Raw genomic sequence first — 7,500 nt, 5'->3', positions numbered from 1 at the left:
TCTGCACAGAGTATGGTCCCGATGGATGGATGGATGAATGGATGGGCTAGGGATCATAAGGTCCCGAGTTCAATCCTGCTCAGACGTTGAATTAATACCAGGTGGAGATGACTCAGCCTGTCATTCTTCTGAGGTCAGCAAAATGAGTACCAGATTGCTGGGATGTCTCGGTGTGTGCTCCAGTTAAGAATAGGTACAACGTATCCCTGTGTGTCGTAAGAGGTGACTAAAGGGTTGGCGTCAGGAATGGCATCCGGCCATCAAAAACATTGCCTCAAAAAGGAAACCATTAAAGAAGATCGTCATAGGACCCACAAGGTTAACCCCCACTAAAGTAGGGAAAAATGGCCTGAGTGTGTGTGTGTGTGTGTGTGTGTGTGTGTGTGTGTGTGTGTGTGTGTGTGTGTGTGTGTGTGTGTGTGTGTGTGTGTGTGTGTGTGTGTGTGTGTGTGTGTGTGTACGTATGTATGTATGCACGGACATTTAACTGGGTTCCCTGTCTGCTGGCATTAGTTGGTGGACGTTAAAGATCTCATGACGTCCTTCACGAAAAGTCGGCAAGCTATCGCCGGCACCATGAACAAATTCCAAATTCCTGCTCAAACAACTGCTGGGAAAGCAATGGCATACCGCTCAGTATAACCCTTGCAAAGAAACCGCTTTGGCTGCATAGATGCTCTGTAACACAAGATGGTACATCAGAATCAGAGAAACAATGTAGCTATCAAATATGATGAGAGGGTGAATAGTATCAACACCATGTGGAAGGAAACCCAGGACTCCGCTCATAAAAAAACATTAACCACTAGAACAGCATACGGTGGAGCTTATACCTCCATCAGGCTGAACAGTTTACATTTTGTATCCCACTTATAGGCAGGATCTGCAGCGGATCTGATCCAAAAATGTAATTGGCTTGTAATCACCCATTCAACCTGTCCATCCAGTTCTGTCATAATGCATCCACAACGTTTTCAAATATCGTGTTATACAGTACTGTAAGACCCCGACATTTTTGGTTCCACTACTCGTGGTTCATAAATATGACCAGCTTCTACATTCATGGCCCTGTGCTTCGCGTATTCACGGGGTTTTATGAGCTGCTTCTACATTCGCATATTTGCGAGGTTTTCTGACCTGCTACCACATTTACGGCCCTGTGCTTCAAGTATTCCCGATTTTTCTGACCTGCTTCTATATTAATTCGCAGCCCTGTGCTTCACGTATTCGTGGTTTTTCACGAGATTTTTGATTTTCCCTTATGAATCACAAATGGCCAGGAACCTATCCCCCTTTTTTCCCATTGAAACAATGCCCTGACATTCACAGATTCAACATTCGTGGCATTTTCCAGGAACGTATCCCCCACGAATATCAGGGTCTGATAGTATGTCGTTTTTGGCCCCATCTCTCAATGGTGAAGAATCACTTAAAAAAATTAGAGTATCCACATCTGGACCTTCACCAAAATCTAATCAGTTTGGCCTTGTCACACACCCAACCTGTCCAAATTACATCTATAACTTTGTGATATATCATGCTCACAGACGGACAGACAGACAGACAGACAGACAGACAGACAGACAGAGAAAACATAACCTCCGTCCACCTTCGGTGGTGAGGGTAATAAAATGCATGACAATTTAATATTGGTGCCATGGGAGAAACAGAACTGTATCTCTGCTCCAGTTGGCCCACAGAACTTTAAGAGATGTGTGCCAGGTGGTTGCCAAACAACCACCCTGATAAGTTGTCATTTATTTATTACGTATGTAAAAATAAGCGCACCGCCCCTGGGCTCACCTGGAAGAACCAGGGAACCACTCACTGGTCGGCATGGATGACTCAGAAAATATGTAAAATATCCGATGGTTTGACCGAACTTGTAAAAGCACCATACAGAGATGATACCTACCAAGTTACATCTAAATCAGGTGAATACTTTTTGAGAAACGGTCAAAAGTAGCGATCCTGAAATCGTAATGACCTTTGACCTTTAAATTGACCGATTAAAATGCAATTTTTGATGGGATTTGCAAGGCATCAGATGGCCTTGGTCCGCATTAGTTCTACAAAGTTTTGTGAAAATAGAACCATTCGTTTTAGCATCACGGGTGATGAAGGTTGTGGTCAAGTTTCATCGAAATAGTGAGTGTAGTTCTGGAGAAGAAAGCAAATACCTAGTTTGAGGGGGATCAAACTGGACCCTGAGACCCTGTCTTTTTTAATGCCATGAACAAACTTTGGTACTTCATGGGTGATGAAGGTTATGGTCAAGTTTCTTCGAAATTGTGTGTGTAGTTTCGGTGAAGAGGATCCGAGAGTTTACATACTGACTCACTGACTGACGGACACCGTGCGATGATAACAGCTCACCTGAACAATGTTCCAGGTGAGCTAAAAATGGCTGTATTTTGAACCCCCACACCCTTTTCCCTTTCTTAATTTTTTGTTTACAAAAATATCCCGCTCCTCTGAGCGGAGGCAACAAATACATTGCTTCAAAGAACGATGGAAACATCTGGTTTCCATGGGACCAATACAGGAAGCCATGGAACCAATGCAGGAAGCCAACACAAGAGTAACTAGCATCTGTTGAAGACAAAGTCTTCGATATCCCCCACCATAGTAAATGAGGATTAACAAACGTATATTCCCTAAGCGTATGCAATATGTATGTGAAGTTTCCCCTTGATCCGCCCAACTGTTCTGGAGAAGATGTTTGAAGGTTTTAGGGAAAATTCAATATGGCCGCCAAACCATGTGACCAATCAATTAAAAATTAACAAACTTCTGAAAGGATGTGTTGGGGAAAGTGTATGTGAAATTTTGCCTCAATCTGTCCAGCTGTTCTGGAGAAGAAGATTTTAAAAATTTATTAATGTTCAATCCAAGATGGCTGACGAACCATGTGACCTATGACATTATAAATTTACATTCTGCCTCCACTCCCCAAGTGGAATACGTGTGTGAAGTTTCGTGTTAATCAGATGAGGTGTGTTTTTCTATCCAAGATGGCCACCAAACCATGTGACTTGTGACGTCATAATTTTTACTTTGTATGCAGAAATGATGGAAGATGATAGTTGCAAATTTTCGCTTCATTAGGTTATGTGATTCCAGAGAAAACATTATTTAATATTTTTCTTGAATGCAACATGGCTGCCAAACCATGTGACCTATCAATAAGAAAATATCAAAAGGCACCAGTTCACCACTTGCTTGATATGTGTACCAAATTTTGTAAATATATATTGAGGGGATTTGTAGTTAAGCTCCGGAAATGAAATGTGACGGACGGACGGACGGAACCCATTTCTATATCCCCCGCCAACTTCGTTGGTTGGCGGGGGATAATAACTATTGCCCTTCAAAAAGCTGCCAAAAATAATTTATCATGAGTGTAAGAGGGTGGGAGGTTAAAAAAAAAAAGTGTGCAACTTGATAAAAAAAATGTGATGAAAAACAAATTGAGAGCATTAAGAACAACTTGAGAGCAGTGATTATGACTCGGTATTTGAAACACCTGTCCACCCTTCACTCCATCTGGAAATTCAAAACTACATACTACCCAAGCAATGAAAATCTCTACTCAAATTTGAAGTCTCCGATGCCCTTACACTTTATACTTTCTCCTCAGATGCTCATGAAAAGCATCTCACCATTACAACAGACTCAAAAAGATACCGGTACGTGGTTGGATCGATGATCGAAACCCATGTGGGAATGACCGACCTGACGCAAGTTGGGCAGAGCAGAAGAAAAGGCATCAGGCCAAGCCATGAGCTCTGCTTTGGTTTTCCAGGAAGCTTTCTCCTCCCACTTTCCCTTCACTGACCCATTTCCCATAAGGTCGGACCAGCACCTCATAAGTTTGCAAATTGCGATCAGCTGGCGAATCACGGGCCCACACCCCAATGACCAACCAAAGGTTGTTTCCTCAGCATCAAGGCGAGACGAGCCTTTGAAGCCTTTCCTTGTCCTTTGCACTTGCCCTTTTCAAAGGGCCACAAAAGAAAGACATTTTCAGCATAATGTCAGGAATGAAGGGCAGTCAACGCAAATGCCAAATTTATTTTGGAGACACATCATGACACCCACAACTCGTATTAACAGAATCAAGGCAACATCAACAGGCAAGGCTCAGGTGCGACGCATTAACCAGTGAGCATGGTCTTCATCCGGGACTGTGTGGACATCATGTGCCAAACATTCAGTACTTTCCGAAGGGGGAGGGTAAGGGGGTATCTATCATATGACTGCAATAGACGATGATGAAAAGACTGTTAGGCCTCACCATCTGTGCATTGCATACACCTGATGCCACCCACTCCCCCCCCATCCCCAATCCATCCCGAAATCCTCCTCCAGGAGGAGGGGGTGCTTAATACCTGACGCACAATGCTTGCCCAGTAAGCCTGGTGTTGGCTTAGCAGTTAGGGTTGTTGGCTTGAGATCTTAGGGTCCCGAGTTCAAGCTCTGTTTGCCGCTGAATTAACACCAGGTGGAGTAAACTCAGCCTGTCATCCTTGCGAGGTTGGCAAAATCAGTACCACTAGTGTGCTGGAATAGGGGCACAGCATCAGCAGCGCAGCCGCACCCCAACAAAATGACAACTACCCAGCATCCAAGCTGCCATACGCAAGAAGAAGAAGAAGAAGAATGCCTGCCTAGTCCTTGTTGAGGACAACCTGTGGTGTTCAAAATGTTTGCCGACAGCTTTTCTAGTTTGTGGAGCCTCCACTTTTTGAATATAAATATTCCCAAGCTAGTTACACGTTTTTCGGTGAACAAATAAATCTCCGTTGCACCAGAGTGCAGGCTTTGGGGGGTAATCTGTAACTCGAAAGTCCTTTTATCACCGACAGGGAGTCCAAGGAGAAATATATATTAATATTTTGGCACGCCCCTTTTTTTGTTCCACCATCAGATTTTTGTTACTGCATGAAATGAAACAAGCTTTGACATATATAGTAATGATATTATTGTCTTCCTTAAGAGGCCCCTCAAAATTCGTTTTGATGATTATGTTCAAAAACTCCATTTGCAAAATGGGAGGAATTATTGCACAAAAAAGAAATAAAAATGTTTCCCATTTTTTAGAGGACCACTAAGATGAGTTTGGCTCATAGAATCATGCTCCATTTGGGGAGAAAACAGTTGAGTTCATACCTGACGAATTTGCACTTTCCATGTGCCGTAGTTTCTTCACAAAACCATGACTTTCTGACGAAGTCCAAAGTATTTATTTGCTTTTTTTGGTTGGTTGTCGTTTTGAAATTTTCATCGACCGATACCCGCTGCCCAGCCGGACCAACTGCCAACAAAGTATCGCCCGGTCAGTAACGGTTAAACCCAAAATCATGATCATCGTTTTAGTGTGGAGGTGAGTACTGACAGTCTACTTGGGTCTTTTCTGGGTGGGTGCGGGATTGAGCATGTGCACATAAAAATCTGGCAACCCAAGTTGAATTGAACAACAATGGCCGCTTAATCCTTGAAATTTGAACCGACAGAAATAGCCTTCGAGCCTTCAGTGCTTCAGTGAGCCTTGAGTCTACCGCTCCGTAAAAGTACTTCTTCAACCGTCTCACAAGTAAGAGTTCGATCGTGATGGCAGATGCCAATAATAACAAGGAATATGAAGACTCCTCAAGTCACTCCTCTGATGAAAATTCTGTTGCAAGCATCCTCTTCAAGTCCAAGCCCTAGCCTTGATCCTAACAGTGATATTGAACATCCTCATAAATCAATGGATAAAAATGATATAATATATTGTTTAAAATACATTCATGCTATCTGTCTTTTACCACATGTTGCCAATGACGCCCGTCGAAGACTGGCACCTTTACTAATATATATATATATATATATATATATATATATATATATATATATATATATATATATATATATATATATATATAATGGTAATTAGCATTCATATCCCATGGGTTAAATTTGCACTGTTTAGGAGGTTTAAACAAGCACACAGACAATCTCAGGCAAGGAACACACTGTCTTGCACGCTTTAATTACCAGGCACAAATTCACAAAGCTATTTATACTGCCAACGAACAGCAACAGAATCCCTTACTATGTGGCTTGCCTTGACGACCAACTGCAAACTCTCCATAAATTGAAAAGTACAAGAGAATGGGGAAATACTCAAACATGTGTGTGGGAGTAAGGTGCTGGGGGGGGGGCGAGGAAGGGACAGGGTGGTGGAAGTGACGTTCAGCTGGTGATTTTAATTTACCTGCACGTGATTTGAGTTTGGGTTTGTATAATACTTCCATTGTCTCCAGGACTACTTATTTAACGTCCCCAATTATTCTCACCTTCTTGTGAGGTCGGCCGGGAACATTCTACTCCCAAGTCTTTCACGAATCTGCTGGTCAAGCTTGATGTTTGGCCGAAGGCGGCAGAAATTTGAAATTGGTTCAGGGTGCCGGCCTACTCTTCACGAAAGACACCGTGGAATCCTTAACGTCGACCAGCGAATGCCAGCAGACGGGACTCCCGGCATTATGTCTGGCTGAGGGATGGCACACTTTGTGCTGCAATGCCCTGCATGCGAAACACCAATCTGACAGTTTATAGTTGGGTTAGAAATCCATCCCGGACTAGACAGCTCAAAGGGAAGGGTGCAATCCTCTGCACCATTCTGTCAGATTATATTACATCCATTGTACCCCTTTAACAAACCCTCCAGTGGTGACCCAAACTATTTTGTGCTTCCCAGGCACTCGTGCTGCAAATAAAGCCAAGGAAACTCTTCAAAACAATAATGCCTGATTAAATTTCGATTTTTTTTCAAACATATAAGGTGGACCTGCTGTGATTAGTAAAATTTAAAAGATTGTCCCCTGCAGGTCGTTCGTATGCAATATGCATTTCTCAATCAACCGATGACTGATTGGCTCAAAAGTGCCCGATTCGGTCAGATCTCAGGAGCTAAGCAAAGTCAAGCCAGGTTCGTATTTGGATTAAGATATCTACAGAAGTTCAGAGGTTGTTATGAAAGGACAAATGTTGTAATGCAAGGCCATAGGTTGTAGGCTGAGACAGGATAGCTCGAAGAGTATTGTGCTCACCTTTGAGCTGTCGAGTTATAGTTTCGTTTCCTTGTGGAGTCAACTCGAACTTTGAAGTGCTGTCCCAGCGCAGTGCTGGCAAAAGGCACTGTATCGTAAAGCAAGGACATGTCCCATCTGTATACGTTTTGGTCATGAAGAATTACCTGGTTCTCAAAAACAGAACGGCCTTGCATGCCAGTACCTTGGCCAAACTACCCGCTTGAGAATAACTCATGAGAAATGGTGCAGACGGTAAATTAGATGAAGTCAATTTCAAGAATAGGGTGAGTACATCGAAGGTAAGTAAACTGATACAGATTGAGTAAATGTGATGTGGATAAAGTGGAGGCATGATGGGTCAAAACCCCATCCCTATCCATGTCAAAGTCTGTCCTTGTCCATCTTTTCATGCATAAAAGAC

The 7,500-nt window shown here is 42.9% G+C and overlaps 1 protein-coding gene across 5 annotated transcripts in view; it reads right to left on the bottom strand.

Annotated features, from left to right (window-relative positions):
* LOC147012733 (zinc finger protein 40-like) overlaps window positions 1-7,500 on the bottom strand; it is a 116,454-nt gene that overhangs the window by 67,753 nt on the left and 41,201 nt on the right. The gene's annotated exons all lie outside the window — the stretch shown is intronic.

Source organism: Eptatretus burgeri, chromosome 14 (genome assembly GCF_056783735.1).
Source record: "Eptatretus burgeri isolate ZD-2024b chromosome 14, Ebu_testis_v1, whole genome shotgun sequence".
NCBI classification, from domain to species: Eukaryota; Metazoa; Chordata; class Myxini; order Myxiniformes; family Myxinidae; genus Eptatretus; species Eptatretus burgeri.
Note: the sequence above shows the minus strand (reverse complement) of the source record. Positions and strands in the feature narration are given on the sequence as shown.